The following is a 19,708-nucleotide window of genomic DNA, read 5'->3' on the forward strand; positions in this document are numbered from 1 at the left end:
GCATCAACAGAAATGGGAGACCAATGGCAAGCTAAATGGAAACGTTTTTAAAATTTGGGCGGGGGAGGAGATCAAGGAATCTGAAATACCTGTGTTCCACTAAGCAGGAATTTTAAAATACAGATATCAAATTTGAAAATAATGCATGATTTCGAGATGGGAAGGTGATTCATAATTATTTCCGGTAAAGAAATAGGGAGGCCTGGCCAATATCCACTTCACCTTTTCTACGTGTAACTTAAGTGGTAAGGGTTGATGTGAATCCTAATAGACTGACTTCATTTACAAACATGGATATAAAGGAATTTGTTGCAGTGGACACGTAGTTCTTATTGGGTTATAAAATCAATTCAATTGACATTGCATTGCGTCACGTTCACCCCAGCGGAACTATGTACGTGTGTGTTTAAAAACACTTCCTTTTCCGGTTCAGTTTTAACAGTGCAGGAGTGTAATTTCATAGGATAAAGGTTTAATAGGTCATTATCCTTGAAAACTTTTCTCAATCTCACAGAGAGGTCTGACGTATTTAGTCGGGGCCCGCACCGCGGCCGCATCCCTGATTCCCCACTGGTCGGACTCAAGCAACCAGAGCTTCCGGTCTAACACAGCGACCTGAAGGAAATGCGCCATTGTACGGCGCCGCCGTCTCGTTCGCTGTGCTTTGTGGGAAGGTCATGTAGCTATTCCGCTAGCCCGCGGCACCGGGAGCCGATCGGGTACGCTGCTCAGCAGCGTGGGCGGGGCGGAACCGGGTGCAGTGCCGCTTCCACTCCGGGTTTCCGTTTCCGCTCTCTCCTCCCGGTCCGTCAGCTTTAAGGCGCCCTCTGGGAGTTTTCCATCCGTCGTTTGCACCGCAAGGAGTAACAAAGTGTACGAGTTACTTTCCCATAATAGTTCTCCACTCTAGGTTTAGTTTCATTATTTGGGGTTTTTCTCTTTAGCTTTGTACCAGTCTCTGTTTTGTTTTGTTTTGTTTTCCAGGAAAAATACGTACTGTGGTGTTTCAACACCCATCTCTTTCCTTTGTTTAGTCATATAAACGTTGCCTAAAGCCATGCTTTTATACCTTTCCTTTTAAAATATGAATCCGTTTGTTTTGTTTATTGTATTCATCTGAGGATTTAAATGTTTCTTCAAAAATAAGGTTCGTGATGATCTTTTTAAATAGAATAATACTTTAATAATTTCTATTAATATATTGACCTTAAGATTCTCTATTACCTTTTTCCCCCTAATTTTCCAATAAAATACCCTTAATATGAAAGAATATTTAAGGGCTTCAAAATCAAACTTCCCCCCAAAGTCTCAATAAAGTCCTTTAAAGTTATTTAAAACATTTCTGTGCAAAGTTGAAAAAGTTACACAAATTTTGAAACAGCTGCTGGACTTTGTTTTTCTATGTATCATGACTTACTCCATTATCCTAGCTCTCACTTGATAACTGATCATTTCCCAGACTGTTTTTCTATTGATAGTACTTGTTTCACCTATGTTATTCTCTCAGCTGTGACTTTTTCTTAGAAAATATTCCTCAAACCATGTAATTCAGAGGTCAGCTTTCTTTCTTCTTCCCCCTATAAAGGTCCAGATATTAAGTGTTTTAAGCTTGGAGGACCATATGATCTCCATGACAGTTACTTACCTCTGTGGTTGTAGCATGAAAGCAGCCATAGACCAATATGAATTAATGATAAATGTTGTATTCCAGCAAAGATTTATTTATAAATGTATGATTAGACCAAGGAAGGTAGTTTCTGACCTTATAGCTAAATTAGCACCTTTCTCATGGTAAACATAGTAAACTATAGCTTATGCAACTTTAGAAGTCATGTAAATTTTATTTTTGTTGTTAATTATTTTGATTCACCTCTTTTGTGCTTTATGACGGAATGTTTAGTATTAGAGAAGTTTGGGGAAACAGAGGCTATCCCAACATAAAGACACTAGGGTCTAATATATTTTATTAGTTGTATTATTCTATAATCTTTATTATTTATTGCTATGGTGACTTCCTGTTGATTTTTTGAAAGAGAAATGCATGCTGATGGTAATATAAGAGAAAAAATATTCAATGACACTTGTTGAATATTGTAAGGCAGACTTTGATTATGAAAGGTAAAGGGGCTACTGCAATGGAATTTTACAGTAGGGGAGAGAGAGTAGGCTCAACTCTTAATATATCATAGCCAGGTGGGAATTTATAGCCAAGGAGTGGGTTAGGAGATCAGTGGATAAAAATTACTAGGAGGAATTGTTAGGAGTAAAAGTGGTTCTGGCTAAATCAGCCTAACAGTATCCTTTCTGAATATAGGCCAGGCTCATTAGACACAAACTAGGGCTTCCCTGGTGTTTCAGAGAGTAAAGAATCTGTGTGCAACGTAGGAGACGTGAGTTCCACCCCTGGATTGGGAAGGTCCCCTGGAGAGCAAATAATCTATTCCAGTATCCTTGCCTAGAGAATTCCATGGACAGAAGAGCCTTGTGGGCTACAGTCCATGGGGTCACAAAGAGTTTGACATTACTCAGCGACTAACATATCATCAGCAGGGATGAAGAGGGCTTCCCAAGTGGTGCTAGTGGTGAAGAACCCGCCTGCCATTGCAGGAGAGGTAATACATGAGGGTTTAGTCCCTGGGGTTGAAAAATATCCTGATGGAGGGCATGGCAACCCACTCCAACATTCTTGTCTGAAGAATCCCATGGATAGAGGAGATTGGCGGGCTACAGTTCCTAGGATCATAAAGAGTTAGATGCTACTAAAGTGACTTAGCACACATAAAGGGGATGATGAAGGATACAGAATCTGATTAGACCCTGAGGACAATCAAATATCAAAAGTGAGGGGTACTAGCTAAGGTAACTTGGCAGGGCTCTTTCCTGCCAGATTTTAGAAACAAGTGCACAAATGGGCCTAGGAGAAGATTCAGGAGCCTGGATTTGGTCAAAGAATTTTTGTCCGTGGTAAAAACTGAAGTGTAAAGGAAGAATTTTTACAATTATGAAAACTCTAACTTATACCCCTGATTCCAGAATTTGAATTTGGTAGTGCATTAGAGTGTACTACCACTATTAAGACTTTAATGTCCTTTTTAAAACATATGTTTATAAAATAAAGTGTATCACTATATTTTTTCTATGTTTTTACATATATTGTACACAACATATATAATATTTTAAGCTAATTGCTATTCAGAGATGATTTTGTGTGAGGCACTATTCTGAAATTAATGCTCAGAAATATAGGTGGAGTTTGTTCTATGAATTTAATCTTTGAGAAAACAAAGGTAGAATGTATTTTCAACTTCAAAGCAGCAATTAGTGGTGGAGTGAGAATATCAAACTATTTTTCTGTCTGCAGAGACCATGTCACCCAACCTTGTTTGGGATGAACACTGTCATATTTCTGTTGACTTATGGCCAAAAAAACTATAATTTGTTTTTGTAAATAAAATTTTATTGAAACAGTATCCATTAATTTAATTGTGTATGGCTACCTTAATTCTTCAATGTCAAAATTCAGTCATTTTTGAGAGAAAATACTGAGGCCAAAAATATTTACTATCTGGCTTTTACAATACCAAGAGTTCAGTCCTAAGCTGAGCAGTTTGGTCTTTGGTATGCTAATTAGTATGAGATCCACACTAGAGCAGTTAGAGGGGAGCAGTGAGCCTGTAAATTATTAAAGGACTTCAAGGAGTCCCTTTCTCAAGCCCCCTTCTCTCCCCACAAACTCCCCTTACATTTTGCTCCTTGCTAATTCCCCTTTAGGTCCTCTGGCCATGATTTTGACCATGTTTGAGGTGAAGTGGTCAAAGGCCAGAGGAAGAAAAAATAAATATACTGATTGTTGGCCTCACAGTCTTGGAACTACAGCTTTTCCCAGAGTGAAGGAAAGTCCCCCAAAGTTGATTTTTGTTGTTATGAGCTCACTTTTTGTGGCCACTGTCACCATGACAACAGGGTAGCTTCAGGGTCTGAGAAAGAGAGATTGGAGAAAAGCAAAAGGGGAAGGGTAGAACTCTCTGAGTATTAGGAGTTCCCTTTGTTTGGTGGCTCAGATGGTAAAGCGTCCGCTACAATGCGGGGAAACCCAGGTTCAATCCCTGGGTCAGGAAGATCTCCTGGAGAAGGAAATAGCAACCCACTCCAGTATTCTTCCCTGGAAAATCCCATGGACAGAGGAGCCTGTTAGGCTACAGTCCATGGGGTCGCAAAGAGTCAGACATGACTGAGTGACTTCACTTTCACTTTAATTCCTCAGACTAGAACTAAAGAGTTCTCTGACAGTTCTTTGTCTGCACTACAGTGCTCAATTCTGGGTTTCTGAACGTGTTAAGTTCAGGTCAGGAGACAACACAAGGGGGAAAAAAAGAAGAAAAGAAAACTCATCGATTTAGTAATGCTTCACATTCCAGTATTCTTGCTTTATTCCCCATTACTATTTACTTTCAGAATGTTCAAAGAGCTGTTCCATACATTTTACCAAATTTTTGTAACCACATTCAGTGGGGGAGACTGGGTGGAGAGTGTTTACTCCTTCTACTTAGGAAAGGAACCCTAAAGGCATAAGTATGCCTTTATTTACACATTTCCTTATTTCACATTTTTAATTTAGATCAGAAGAATATTTAACTTATGTTTATAGATTCATACTTATGCTCATAAAACGTATGTGAAACCTAAGTTCTTCATTTTGGTATTAATGCCTTTCAATTCTGTTTAAATCTATTTCTATGCTTAATAAAATTTCAAATGGTTATCCATTAAATAATGTTGATTATTACATTTTTATTATTTAAATTAGAGTGCCACTTTTAATATGAGATAAGATTTTAGTAAATGTTTCCTGTTTTAATATTTCTATAATTTTTCACTATATACACTGAGTAGGTATCAAGATGGGCAGGAAACTGCTCTGAATCTCATATTATAGGTATGTTTTAAATTTCCAAGAGGTTTATATGATATGGCTTTCTTTATTCTAATTTTAAATGTGTTGTTTGATCCAAACAGATTTTGAAATAAATAAAATGGATGTGTTTAAACCAGTTGTAAAATGGACCTTTTGCACTACCAGATCAGTTTTATTGGAGCTAAATGTAAAATTCAGTACTTCATGCATGTATGTTTGTGCCAAAATTGGCTATGTTCACACTAGTCAATTGATTGGCAAAGTGTAACAATTTCTCATTGCATCCCTTATATGTGCTCCATGGACTGCAGCATGCCATGTTTCCCTGTCCATCACAAATACCTGGGGCTTGCTCAAACTAATGTCTATTGAGTTGGTGATGCTATCCAAACATCTCATCCTCTGTCATGCCCTTCTCCTCCTACCTTCAATCTTTTGCAGCATCAAGGACTTTTCCATTGAGTCAGTTCTTCACATCAGGTGGCCAAAGTAATGGAGTTTCAGCTTCAGGATCAGTCCTTCCAATGAATATTCAGTACTGATTTCCATTAGAATTGACTAGTAGGATCTCCTTGGAGCCCAAAGGACTCTCAAGAGCCTTCTACAACACCACAGTTATAAACCATCAATTCTTTGGTGCTCAGATTTCTTTATAGCCCAACTCTAACATCCATACATGACTACTGGAAAAAAACATAGCTTTGACTAGATGGACTATTGTCGACAGAGTAATGTCTCTGCTTCGTAATATGCTGTCTAGGTTGGTCATAGCTTTTCTTTCCAGGAACAAGTATCTTTTAATTTCATGGCTGCAGTTACCATCTGCAGTGATTTTGGACCCCCCCGAAAAAAAAAATAAAGTCTCTCACCATTTCCATTGTTTTTCCATTGTTTCTCCATCTATTTGCCAGGAAGTGATGGGACCAGATGCCATGATTTTAGTTTTATGAATGTTGAGCTTTAAGCCAGCTTTTTCACTCTCCGCTTTCACTTTCATCAAGAGGCTCTTTAGTTTTTCGTTTTCTGCCACAAGAGTGGTGTCATCTGCATATAGGAGGTTATTGATATTTCTCCCAGCAATCTTGATTCCAGCTTGTGCTTCCTCCAGCCCAGCGTTTCTCATGATGTAGTCTGCATATAAGTTAAATAAGCAGGGTGACAATATACAGCTGTGACATAATCCTTTCCAGAATTGGAAACATTCTGTTGTTCCATGCCCGGTTCTAACTGTTGATTTCTGACCTGCCTGCAGATTCCTCAGGAGGCAGGTAAAGTGCTCTGGTATTCCCAGCTCTTTAAGAACTTTCCACAGTCTATTGTGATCCACACAGTCAAAGACTTTGGCAGAGTCAAAAAGCAGAAGTAGGTGTTTTCCTGAAACTCACTCCCTTTTTTGTTGATCCAACGGATGTTGACAATTTGATCTCTGATTCCTCTGCCTTTTCTAAATCCAGCTTGAACATCTGGAAGTTCATGGTTCATGTACTATTGAAGTCTGGCTTGGAGAATTTTGAGCATTACTTTGCTAGCATGTAAGATGCATGCAATTGTGCAGTAGTTTGAACATTCTTTGGCATTGCCTTTTTTGGGGATTGGAATGAAAACTGACATTTTCCAGTCCTGTGGCCACTGCTGAGTTTTCCAAACTTGCTGGCATATTGAGTGCAGCACTTTAACAGCATCACCTTTTAGAGTTTGAAATAGCTAAACTGGAATTCCATCACCTTTATTAACTTTGTAGTGATGCTTCCTAAGTCTCACTTGATTTCGCATTCCAGGATGTCTGGCTCTTGGTGGGTAATCACACAATCGTGGTTATCTGGGTCATGAAGATCTTTTTCGTAAAGTTCTTCAGTGCATTCTTGCCACCTCTTCTTAATCACTTCTGCTTCTGTTAGGTCCATACCATTTCTGTCTTTTATTGTGCCCATCTTTGCATGAAATTTTCCCTTGGTATCTGTAATTTTTTGGAATAGATCTCTAGTCTTTCCCATTCTATTGTTTCCCTCTATTTCTTTGCACTGATCAGATCACTGAGGAAGACTTTCTGATCTCTCCTTCCTATTTTTTTGGAACTCTGCATTCAGATGGGTATATCTTTCCTTTTCTCCTTTCCCTTTAGCTTCTCTTCTTTTCTCACTCTTTGTAAGGCCTCCTCAGACAGCCATTTTTACTTTTTGTGTTTCTTTTTCTTAGGAATGGTCTTAATCACTGCCTCTTCTTGTACAATGTCATGAACCTCCATTCATAGTTCTTCAGGCAATATATAAGATCTAATCCCTTGAGTATATTTGTCACTTCCACTATATAATCATAAGGAATTTGATTTAGGTCATACCTGAATGGTCTAGTGGTTTTCCCTACTTTCTTCAAGATAGGTCTGCATTTTGCAATAAGGAGCTCATGATCTGAGCCACAGTCAGTTCCCAGTTTTGTTTTTGCTGACTGTATAGAGCTTCTCCATCTTTGGCTGCAAAGAATGTAATCAATCTGATTTCGATATTGACCATCTGGTGATGTCCATGTGTAGTCTTCTCTTGTGTTGTTGGAAGAAGGTGTTTACTATGAAAAGTATGTTCTCTTGGCAAAACTCTGTTAGCTTTAGCCCTGCTTCACTTTGTACTCCAAGGCCAAATTTGACTGCTACTCCAGGTATCTCTTTACTTCCTACTTTTGCATTCCCATCCCCTATAATGAAAACGACATCTTTTTGGGGTGTTAGTTCTAGAAAGTCTTGTAAGTCTTCATAGAACCTTTCAACGTCAGCTTTCTTCAGTATAACTGGTTGTGGCATAGATTAGGATTACTGTGATATTGAACGGTTTGCCTTGGAAACAAACAAATCATTCTGTCGTTTTTGAGATTGCACCCAAGTACTGCATTTCAGATTCTTTTGTTGACTGTGAGGGCTTCTCCACTTCTTAAAGGAATTCTTTCCCACAGTAGTAGACATAATGGTCATCTGAGTTAAATTCACCCATTCCAGTCCATTTCAGTTCACTGATTCCTAAAATATCGATGTTCACTCTTGCCATCTCCTGTTTGACCACTTCCAATTTACTTTGATTCATGGACCTAACTTTCAAGGTTCCTATGCAATATTGCTCTTTACAGCATCAGACTTTACTTCCATCACCAGTCACATCCACAAATGGGCTTTGTTTTTGCTTTGGCTCCGTTTCTTCATTCTTTCTGGAGTTAGTTTTCTTTCACTGTTTTTAGAAGTTAGTTGGAATTCCTTGTATTTTTGTAATAGTGTAGAAAAGAAGATACAAGTAGAGTATAGTCAGAAAAACATACAATATTTGGAATACCATGAAGAATTATTTTATAATTTGCTTCTATATTAGTTAAAAATTTAATAACTTTCTCATAGATACATGAATGCATGTTTTGCTTGATTTTCATTTCATTTTATGAATATAGAAGTGTAAATCTGTGTATATTTCATATATCCCTACATTTCACTTTTCTATGGTGACTAATATCAAAATTGTGGTTTGTTTCTTTTATAAAAATGTACTCTGCTTTAGAAAAGTATGTGGATTCTTCATCTGAAGGTATATCTATACAAGTGTGTGTGTGTGTGTGTGTTTGCTTGTGTTTATATTTATGTAAATACACACGTAACCAGAATAATGATAGTAGAAATGATTGTAGATAGAACTCTAATGGAATAGTTTGTGTCAGAAATCTACTTTTAGTGCTTTTTTTTTTTTTTAAGTACACACACAAATTTACATTATGAACAATTATTCTGCCCATTAAACAAGTGAAGTCATTAAGGATATATTTCTTAGAATAACTAGTACAGGCTCATAAAGACCTTAAGAGATCTGAAATCCATCCTTCTAAATGCAGAGCAACCCTGTGCACCATAGTGATGGATACTTTTTAAATCTGTGCAGTTTCCTGATACCCAGTAGCATGATTGGCCTATTGTTGCTATCTGTTGGAGTTCATAAACTGTCCTCCTATGTTATTCTCTCTCCTTCATGCAAGGGCCTAGAAACAAGCATATATTCAGAACATAGCTCCATACCTGAGAATCATGGTAAAGGGAAGATTTTTAGGTCTGTATTATTTATCTGAGTGTTTTATCCTGGTGTACTGCATGGTTATTAAGCATGATAAAAAGATGAGGGCTTAGACCCATGGTCTTCTCCACACCCATAATCCAGAGTTCTTGCTTCCAGGGAAGACCTGGATTTCCTAGAATTTATGCCTAGGTATGTACGCCTATCCTGGATTCTGGCTATTGCACAAATTTGTAGTCAGGCCAATTCATAGTCTGTAATTGTCTTGGTTTCATGTTAAAACAAAGCAAAATACCATAAAATGCTGAGATTCCCAAATCTGAGTCCTAAAGTTTTTCATCTACAATGTAGAAAATCTACAGAAAAAGATTAGAAAGACAGTGTTAATATATTCTTCACGTTAATGGAGCAAACTACAGGCCCCATATGTACTTAGTCGCTCAGTCATGTCTGACTCCTTGCAACCCCATGGACTGTAGTCCATCAGACTCCTCTGTCCATGGGGATTCTGCAGGCAAGAATTCTGAAGTGGGTTGCCATGCCATCCTCCAGGATATCTTCCCAACCCAGGGGTCGAAGCCAGCTCTCCCACATTGCAGGCAGAACTATTGGTTATTTTCCCGTGACCTCTTATTTTTCTCTCTAGAATCATGAGTGGGCTAAGAAATTAAAAAAAAAAAAAAAAAAAACGCGTGTATACAGGGCAATATGCATGCTACTAATTATCACTAAACACTTAATTCTGGATGTTCAGTATAGGCAAGGAAATTGGGATTCCCTTTAAACTCTTTGACCACTCACACAAAGGCATATGTAACTAAGGTAACAAGGAATCACACATATTGGCGAATTACAAAGAAGTTGTATGTCATATTCATGGGTTTGTGAGTAAAATAAACAAATAGATAAGGATAAATCAATAAGCAGGACTCTGCATCAGGATACTACTAAAGAATTTTAATCTATAGAAATAATAAATCATGTTTTGTGTGTGTTTTTTTAATTTATTTTTTGAAGGATAATTGCTTTACAGACTTTTGATGTTTTCTTTCAAACCTCAAGAAGAATCAGCATCAACCATAGGTATACATATATCCCCTCCCTTTTGAACCTCTCTCCCATTTCCCTCCCCATCTCACCCCTCTAGGTTAATACAGAGTGCCTGTTTGAGTTTCCTAAGCCATTAGCCAAAAGCAAATTCCCATTAGCTATCTATTTTACATATGGTAGTGTAAGTTTCCTTGTTACTCTTCCATACATCTAACCCTCTCCTCCCCTCTCCCCATGACCATAAATCTATTCTGTATGTCTATTTCTCCATTGTTGCCTTGTAAATAAATTCTCCGGTATCTTTGTTCTAGATTCAGTATATATACGTTAGAATACGGTATTTATCTTTCTCTTTCTGATTCACTTCACTCTGTATAATAGGTTCTAGGTTAATCCACCTCGTTAAGACTGACTTAAATGTGCTTCATTATATGACTGAGTAATATTCCATTGTGTATATGTACAGCAACTTCTTTATCCATTCTGTCGATAGATAACTAGGTTGCTTACATGTTCTAGCTATGGTAAACAGTGCTGCAGTGAACAATGGGATACATGTGTCTCTTTCAATTTTGGTTTCCTCAGGGTATATGCCTCGGAGTGGGATTATTGGCTCTTATGTTTGTTTTATTCCTAGTTTTTTAAGGAATCTCCATACCGTCTTCCATAGTGGTTGTATCAGTTTACATCCCCACCAACAGTGCAAGAGTGTTCCTTCTCTCCACACCCTCTCCAGCATTTATTGTTTGTAGACTCTATGATAATGTCCATTCTGACCGGTGTGAGGTGATATCTTACTGTAGTTTTGATTTTCACTTCTCCAATAATGAGCAATGTTGAGCATCTTTTCATGTATTTTTTAGCCATCTATATGTCTTCTTTGGAGAAATGTCTGTTTAGTTTTTTTTTTTTTTTCCCACATTTTGATTGGGTTGTTTGTTTTTCTGGTATTGAGTTGTGTGAACTGCTTGTATATTTTGGAAATTAATCCTTTGTCAGTAGTTTCCTTTGCCATTATTTTTTCCCATTCTGAGGGTTGTCTTTTCACCTTGTTTATAGTTTCCTTTGATGTGCAAAAGCTTTAAGTTTAATCAGGTCCCGCTTGTTTACTTTTGTTTATCTTTTATTATTCTAGGAAGTGGGTCATAGAGAATCTTGCTTTGATTATGTCATTGAGTGTTCTGCCTATGTTTTCCTCTAAGAGTTTTATAGCTTCTGGTCTTACATTTATGTCTTCAATCCATTTTGAGTTTATCTTTGTGTATGGTGTTAGGAGGGGTTCTAATTTCATTCCTTTACATGTAGCTGTCCAGTTTTCCCAGCACCATTTATTGCAGAGGCTGTCTTTGCCCCATTGTATATTCTTTCCTCTTATGTCAAAAATAAGGTACCCATGGGAGCATGAGTTTATTTCTGCACTTTTTACCTTGTCCCATTGGTCTATATTTCTGTTTTTGTTCCAGTACCATACTGTCTTCATGACTGTAGATTTGTAGTATAATCAGAAGTTGGAAAGGTTTATTCCTCTAGCTCCATTCTTCTTTCTCAAGACTGCTTTGGCTATTTAGGTCTTTTGTGTTTCCATATGAATTGTGAATTTTTTATGTTCTATTTCTATGTGAAAAATGCCATTGGCAATTTGATAAGGATCACATTAAATCTGTAGATTGCATTTGGTAGTGTAGTCATTTTCACATTATTGATTCTTCCTATCCAGAAACATGGAATATGTCTTCATCTGTTTATGTCATCTTCGATTTCTTTCATTAGTGTCTTATAATTTTCTGTGTACAGTTCTTTTGTCTTCTTAGGTAAATTTATTCTTAGATATTTAACTCTTTGTTGCAGTGGTGAATGGGACTGATTCCTTAATTCTCTTTCTGATTTTTCATTGTTAGTATATAAAATGCAAGTGATTTCTGTGTATTTTGTGTCCTGCAACTTTGTTAAATCCACTGATTAGCTCTAGTAACTTTCTGATAGTATCTTGAGCGTTTTATATGTACAGTATTATGATATTTGCAAACAGTGAAAGCTTTACTTCTTCTTTTATAATCTGGACTCCTTTCATTTCTTTTTCTTCTGTGATTGCTATAGCTAGGACTTTCAGAACTATATTGAATAATAGTTCCAAAAGTGGACACCCTTGTCTTGTTCCTGAACTTAAGGGGAATGTTTTCAGTTTTTCACCTTTGAGAATAATATTTGCTGTAGGCTTATCATATATGACATTTCCTGTATTGAGGTATGTTCCTTCTATGCCCATTTTTTGAAGAGTTTTAATCATAAATGTACACCTTATCTTTGACAAATGAGACAAGAATATACAATGGAGAAAAGACAATCTCTTTAACAAATGGGGGAAAACTTGTCAACCACCTGTAAAAGGATGAAACCAGAACACTTTTTAACATCATAAACAAAAATAAACTCAAAATGGATTAAAGATCTAAATGTAAGACCAGAAACTATAAAACTCTTAGAGGAAAACATAGGCAAAACACTCTCCAACATAAATCACAGCAGATTCCTCTATGGCCCACCTTCCAGAGTAATGGAAAGAAAAGCAAAAATAAAGAGATGGGACCTGATTAAACTTGAAAGCTTTTGCACAATGAAGGAAACTATAAGCAAGGTGAAAAGATAGCGTTCAGAATGGAAGAAAACAATAGCAAACGAAGCAACTGACAAAGATTTAATCTCAAAAATATGCAAGCAACTCCTGCAGCTCAATTCCAGAAAAATAAATGACCCAATCAAAAAATGGGCCAAAGAACTAAACAGACATTTCTCCAAAGAAGACATGCATATGGCTAACAAACACATGAAAAGATGCTCAATATCACCCATTATCAGAGAAATGCAAATCAAAACCACTATGAGGTACCATTTCACACCAGTCACAATGGCTGCCATTGAAAAGACTACAAACAATAAATGCTGGAGAGGGTGTGAAGAAAAGGAACCCTCTTACACTGCTGGTGAGAATGCAAACTAGTACAGCCACTGTGGAGAACAGTGTGGAGCTTCCTTTAAAAACTAGAAATAGAACTGTCATATGACCCAGCAATCCCACTGCTGGGCATACACACTGAGGAAACCAAAGTTGAAAGAGACATGTATACCCCAATGTTCATTGCAGCACTGTTTATAATAGCCAGGACATGGGAGCAACCTAGATGTCCATCAGCAGATGAATGGATAAGAAAGCAGCAGTACATATACACAATGGAATATTACTCAGCCATTGAAAAGAATACATTTGAATCAGATCTAATGAGGTGGATGAAACTGGAGCCTATTATACAGAGTGAACTAAACCAGAAAGGAAAACACCAATACAGTATACTAATGCATATATATGGAACTTAGATAGTAATGATAACCCTATATGCGAGACAGCAAAAGAGACACAAATGTATAGAACAGTCCTTTGGACTCTGTGAGAGAGGGAGAGGGTGGGATGGTTTGGGAGAATGGCATTGAAACATGTATAATATCATATGTGAAACGGATCACCAGTCCAGGTTCGATGCATGAGACGGGGCGCTCAGGGCTGGTGCACTGGGATGACCCACGGGGATGAGATGGGGAGGGAGGTGGGAGGGGGGTTCAGGACGGGGAACACATGTACACCTGTGGCAGATTCATGTCAATGTATGGCAAAACCACTACAATATTGTAAAGTAACTTGCCTCTAATTAAAATAAATACATTTATTTTAAAAATAAATAAAATAAAATAAATAAATAAATTTTAAAAGTCATTGACCTATAAACCTAAAATGTGTGGATTTTATGTAAATTATGCCTAAATAAAATTGAATTTAAAAATAACCATAAATGAGTTTTGAACCTTTTCAAAGGTTTTTTCTGCATACATTGAGATTATCATATGCTTTTTATCTTTCATTTTGTTAATATGGTGTATCACATTGATTGATTGCTGTATATTGAAGATTACTTGCATCCCTGGAATAAACCGAACTTGATCATGGTATATGAGCTTTTTGATGTGTTGCTGAATTCTGTTTGCTAAAATTTTGTTGAAAATTTTGGCATCTATGTTCATCAGTGATATTGGCCTGTAGTTTTCTTTTTTGTATTGTCTTTCTGGTTTTGGTATCAGGGTGATGGTGGCCTCATAGAATGAATTTGGAAATGTTCCTTCGTCTGTAATTTTTTGAAAGAGTTTTAGAAGGATAGGCATTAGCTCTTCTCTAAATGTTTGATAGAATTCTCCTGTGAAGCCATTTGGTCCTGGGCTTTTGTTTCTTGGGAGATTTTTTTATCACAGCTTCAACCTCAGTGCTTGTAATTGGATTCTTCATAATTTCTATTTTTTCCTGGTTCAGTCTTGGAAGATTGAACTTGTTTAAGAATATGTCCATTTCTTCCAGGTTATCTATTTTATGGCCATATAGTTGTTTATAATAGTCTTTTATAATCCTTTGCATTTATGCCTTGTCTGTTGTAGCCTCTCCTTTTTCCTTTCCAATTCTGTTGACTTTATTCTTCTCTCTTTTTTTCTTGATGAGTCTGTCCAAAGGCCTGTCAATTTTGTTTATCTTCTCAAAGAACCAGCTCCCAGTTTCATCAATCACTAACTATTGTTCCTCTCATTTCTTTTTCATTTATTTTTGCTCTGATCTTTATGATATCTTTCCTTCTACTAATTTTGTGGCTTTTTTTGTTTCTCTTTTTCCAGTTGTTTTAGGTGCAAAGTTTGGCTGTCTATTTGATGTTTTTCTTGTTTCTTGAGGTAGGATTGTATTTCTATAAACATCCCTCTTAGAACCACCCCTGCTGCATCCCATAGGTTTTGAGTTGCCATGTTTTCATTGTCATTTGTTTCTAAAAATTTTTTGATTTCCCCTTTGACTTCTTCAGTAACCTGTTGGTTGTTTAGATATGTGTTGTTTAACCTCCATGTGTTTGTGTTTCTTACACTTTTTTTTCTTTTAATTCGTATCTAATCTCATAGCATTGTGATCAGAGAAGATGCTTGATACAATTTCAATTTTCTTTTTTATTGCCTATAACTCTTTTTTAATTTATTTATTTTAATTGGAGGCTAATTACTTTACAATGTTGTAGTGGCTTTTGCCATGCATTGACATGAATCAGCCATGCCCCCCTCCCACCTCCCTCCCCATCCCATGCCTCTGGGTCATCCCAGTGCTTAAATTTACTGAGGTTTGATTTGTGACCCAAGATATAGTCTGTCCTGGAGAATATTCCATGTGCACTTGAAAAGAAGGTGTATTCTTCTGCATTTGGAGGGAATGTCTGGAATATATCAGTGAGATTCATGACATCTAGTGTTTCATTTAAGACTTGTGTTTCCTTGTTAATTTTCTGTTTTGATGATCTTTCCATTGATGTAAGTGGGGTGTTAAAGTATCTTACTATTATTGTGTTACTATCAATTTCTCCTTTTATGTCTGCTAGTGTTTGTCTTATGTATTGAGATGCTCCTATGTTGGGTGCACAGATATTTACAATTGTTATGTCTTCTGCTTGGATTGATCCCTTGATCATTATGTAGTGTCCGTCCTTATCTCTTGTAATCTTCTTTAAGGTCTATTTCGTCTGATATGAGGATTGTTACTCCAGCTTTCTTTTGCTTTTCATTTGCATGGAATATATTTTTCCATCCTCAGTTTCAGTCTGTATGTGTCTTGAGGTCTGAAGTGGGTTTCTTGTAGACACCGTATATATGGGTCTTGTTTTTGTATCCATTCAGCCATACTGTGTCTTTTGGTTGGAGCATTTAATCCATTTACACTTAAAGTAGTTATTAATATATATGTTCTTATTGCCATTTTCTTAATTGTTTGGGCTTGACTTTGCAGATCTTTTTTCTTCTATTGCATTTATGGACTATATAAATCCCTTTAACATTTGTTGTAAAGCTGGTTTGGAGGTACTGAATTCTCTTAACTTTTGCTTGTCTGAACTGCTATTTTTTCCTCCATCAATTTTGAATGAGATCCTTGCTAGGTACAGTAATCTTGGTTGTATATTTTTTCCCTTTCAGTACTTTAAATATATCCTGCCATTCCCTTCTGGCCTGCAGAGTTTCTGCTGCAAGATCAGTTGTCAAGCATATGGGGTTTTCCTTATGTGTTACTTGTTGCTTCTCCCTTGCCACTTTCAATATTCTTTCTTTGTGTTTAGTCTCTGTTAATTTGATTAGTATGTGGCTTGGCATGTTTCTCCTTGTGTTTATCCTGTATTGGACTCTATGCACCTCTTGGACTTTATTGACTATTTCCTTTTCCATGTTGGGAAAGTTTTCAACTATAATCTCTTCAAAAATTTGCTCATACCCTTTCTTTTTCTCTTCTTCTTGTAGAACCCCTATAATTCAAGTATTAGTGCATTTGATATGGTTTCAGAGGTCTCTGAGACTATCCTCAGCTCTTTTCATTCTTTTTGCTTTATTCTGCCCTTCAGAAGTTATTTCCACCATTTTATCTTCCAGTTCACTGATTCATTCTTCCGCTTCAGATATTCTGCTATTGATTCCTTCTAGAGTATTTTCGATTTTAGTCATTGTGTTGTTTGTCTCTGTATGTTTATTCTTTAATTCTTCTAGATCTCTGTTAATTAATTCTTGCATTTTCTCCATTTTGTTTTCAAGGTTTTTTTTTTTAATCATCCTTACTATCATTATTCTGAATTCTTTTTCAGGTAGTTTGCCTATTTCCTCTTCATTTATTTGAACTTCTGTGCTTCTAGTTTGTTCCTTGCTTTGTGCAGTATTTCTCTGCCTTTTCATTTTTTTTTTTTAACTTATTCTGTTTGAGGTATCCTTTTCCCAAGCTTCAAGGAAAGTTTAATTCTTTCCTTTAAGAAGGTTGAATTCTTTCTTTCTTTTGGCCTCTGCCCTCATAAGACTTGCTAAGTGGTTTGTGTAAGCTTCATATAGGGTGAGATTTGTGCTGAACTTTTGTTTGTTTGTTTTTCCTCTGATGGGCAAGGCTGAGTGAGGTGATAATCCTATCTGCTGATGAATGGATTTCTTTTTTTGTTTTGTTTATTGTTTAGATGAAGCTTCCTGCACAGAGTGCTACTGGTGGTTGGGTGATGCCAGAGCTTGTATTCAAGTGTTCTCCTTTGTGTGAATTTTCACTATTTGATACTCACTAGGGTTAGTCTATGGTGGTCTAGGGTGTTGGAATCAGTACTCCCACTCCAAAGGCTCATAGCTTCACCTCTGTTCCCTTAGGACCAACTTTTGCCTTTAATTTGAGTAAGGAAAGGCATTTGATTTAGGTCATACCTGAATGGTCTATTGGTTTTCCCTACTTTCTTCAATTTAAGTCTGAATTTGGTAATAAGGAGTTTATGATCTGAGTCACAGTCAGCTTCTGGTCCTGTTTTTGTTGACTGTATAGGGCTTCTCCATCTTTGGCTGGAAAGAATATAATCAATCTGATTTTGGTGTTGACCATCTGGTGATGTCCATGATAGAGTCTTCTCTTCTGTTGTTGCAAGAGGGTGTTTGCTATGACCAGTGCATTTTCTTGGCAAAACTCTATTATTCTTTGCCCTGCTTCATTCCGTATTCCAAGGCCAAATTTGCCTGTTACTCCAGGTGTTTCTTGACTTTCTACTTTTGCATTCCATTACCCTATAATGAAAAGAACATCTTTTTTGTGTGTTAGTTCTAAAAGGTCTTGTAGGTCTTCATAGAACCGTTCAACTTCAGCTTCTTCAGCGTTACTGGTTGGGACATAGACTTGGATTACTGTGATATTGAATGGTTTACCTTAGAAATGAACAGAGATCATTCTGTCATTTTTGAGATTGCATCCAAATACTGCATTTCGAACTCTTTTGTTGACAATGATGGCTACTCCATATCTTCTGAGGGATTTCTGCCTACAGTAGTAGATATAATGGTCATGTGAGTTAAATTCACCCATTCCAGTCCATTTTAGTTCCCTGGTTCCTAGAATATCAACATTCACTCTTGCCATCTCTTGTTTGACCACTTCCAATTTGCCTTGATTCATGGACCTGACATTCCAGATTTCTATGCAATATTGCTCTTTACAGCATCGGACCTTGCTTCTATCACCAGTCACATCCACAGTTGGGTATTGTTTTTGCTTTGGCTCCATCCCTTCATTGTTTCTGGAGTTATTTCTCCACTGATCTCCAGTAACATATTGGGCACCTACTGACCTGGGGAGTTCCTCTTTCAGTATCCTATCATTTTGCCTTTTCATACTATTCATGGGGTTCTCAAGGCAAGAATACTGAAGTGGTTTGCCATTCCCTTCTCCAGTGGACCACATTGTGTCAGATCTCTCCACCATGACCTGCCCGTCTTGGGTTGCCCCACGGGCATGGCTTAGTTTCATTGAGTCACTAGACCATTCAAGTATGACCTAAATCAAATCCCTTATGATTATACAGTGGAAGTGAGAAATAGATTTAAGGGCCTAGATCTGATACATAGAGTGCCTGATGAACTATGGAATGAGGTTCATGACATTGTACAGGAGACAGGGATCAAGACCATCCCCATGGAAAAGAAATGCAAAAAAGCAAAATGGCTGTCTGGGAAGGCCTTACAAATAGCTGTGAAAAGAAGAGAAGTGAAAAGCAAATAAGAAAAGGAAAGATATAAGTATCTGAATGCAGAGTTCCAAAGAATAGCAAGAATAGATAAGAAAGCCTTCCTCAGCAATCAATGCAAAGAAATAGAGGAAAACAACAGAATGGGAAAGACTAGAGATCTCTTCAAGAAAATTAGGGATACCAAGGGAACATTTCATGTAAAGGTGGAAAGGACACAAATGGAATGGACCTAACAGAAGCAGAAGATACTAAGAAGAGATGTCAAGAATACACAGAAGAACTGTACAAAAAAAGATCTTCACGACCAAGATAATCACGATGGTGTGATCACTCACCTAGAGCCAGGCATCCTGGAATGTGAAGTCAACCGGGCCTTAGAAAGCATCACTACGAACAAAGCTAGGGGAGGTTTTGGAATTCCAGTTGAGCTATTTCAAATCCTGAAAGATGATGCTGTGAAAGTGCTGCACTCAACATGCCAGCAAATTTGGAAAACTCAGCAGTGGCCACAGGACTGGAAAAGGTCAGTTTTCATTCCAATTCCAAAGAAAGGCAATGCCAAAGAATGCTGAAACTACCGCACAATTGCACTCATCTCACATGCTAGTAAAGTAATGCTCAAAATTCTCCAAGCCAGGCTTCAGCAATACATGAACTGTGAACTTCCTGATGTTCAAGCTGCTTTTAGAAAAGGCAGAGGAACCAGAGATCAAATTAGCAACATCAGCTGGATCATGGAAAAAGCAAGAGAGTTCCAGAAAAACATCTATGTCTGCTTTATTGACTATGCCAAAACTTTGACTGTGTGGATCACAATAAACTGTGGAAAATTCTGAAAGAGATGGGAATACCAGACCACCTGACCTGCCTCTTGAGAAATCTGTATGCAGGTCAGGAAGCAACGGTTAGAACTGGACATGCAACAACAGACTGGTTCCAAATAGGCAAAGGAGTACGTCAAGGCTGTATATTGTCACTCTGCTTATTTAACTTATATGCAGAGTACATCATGAGAAACGCCGGGCTGGAAGAAACACAAGCTGGAATCAAGATTGCTGGGAGAAATATCAATAACCTCAGATATGCAGATGACACCACCCTTATGGCAGAAA

General features: G+C 37.3%; 1 pseudogene; it reads right to left on the reverse strand.

The window, feature by feature from the left end:
- Positions 1-675: 675 nt before the first annotated feature.
- LOC139178375 (craniofacial development protein 2-like) lies at positions 676-18,097 on the reverse strand (annotated as a pseudogene).
- Between the last annotated feature and the right edge of the window lie 1,611 nt (positions 18,098-19,708).

The sequence above is a fragment of the Bos indicus genome, chromosome 21 (assembly GCF_029378745.1).
Source record: "Bos indicus isolate NIAB-ARS_2022 breed Sahiwal x Tharparkar chromosome 21, NIAB-ARS_B.indTharparkar_mat_pri_1.0, whole genome shotgun sequence".
In the NCBI taxonomy this organism is placed as follows: domain Eukaryota; kingdom Metazoa; phylum Chordata; class Mammalia; order Artiodactyla; family Bovidae; genus Bos; species Bos indicus.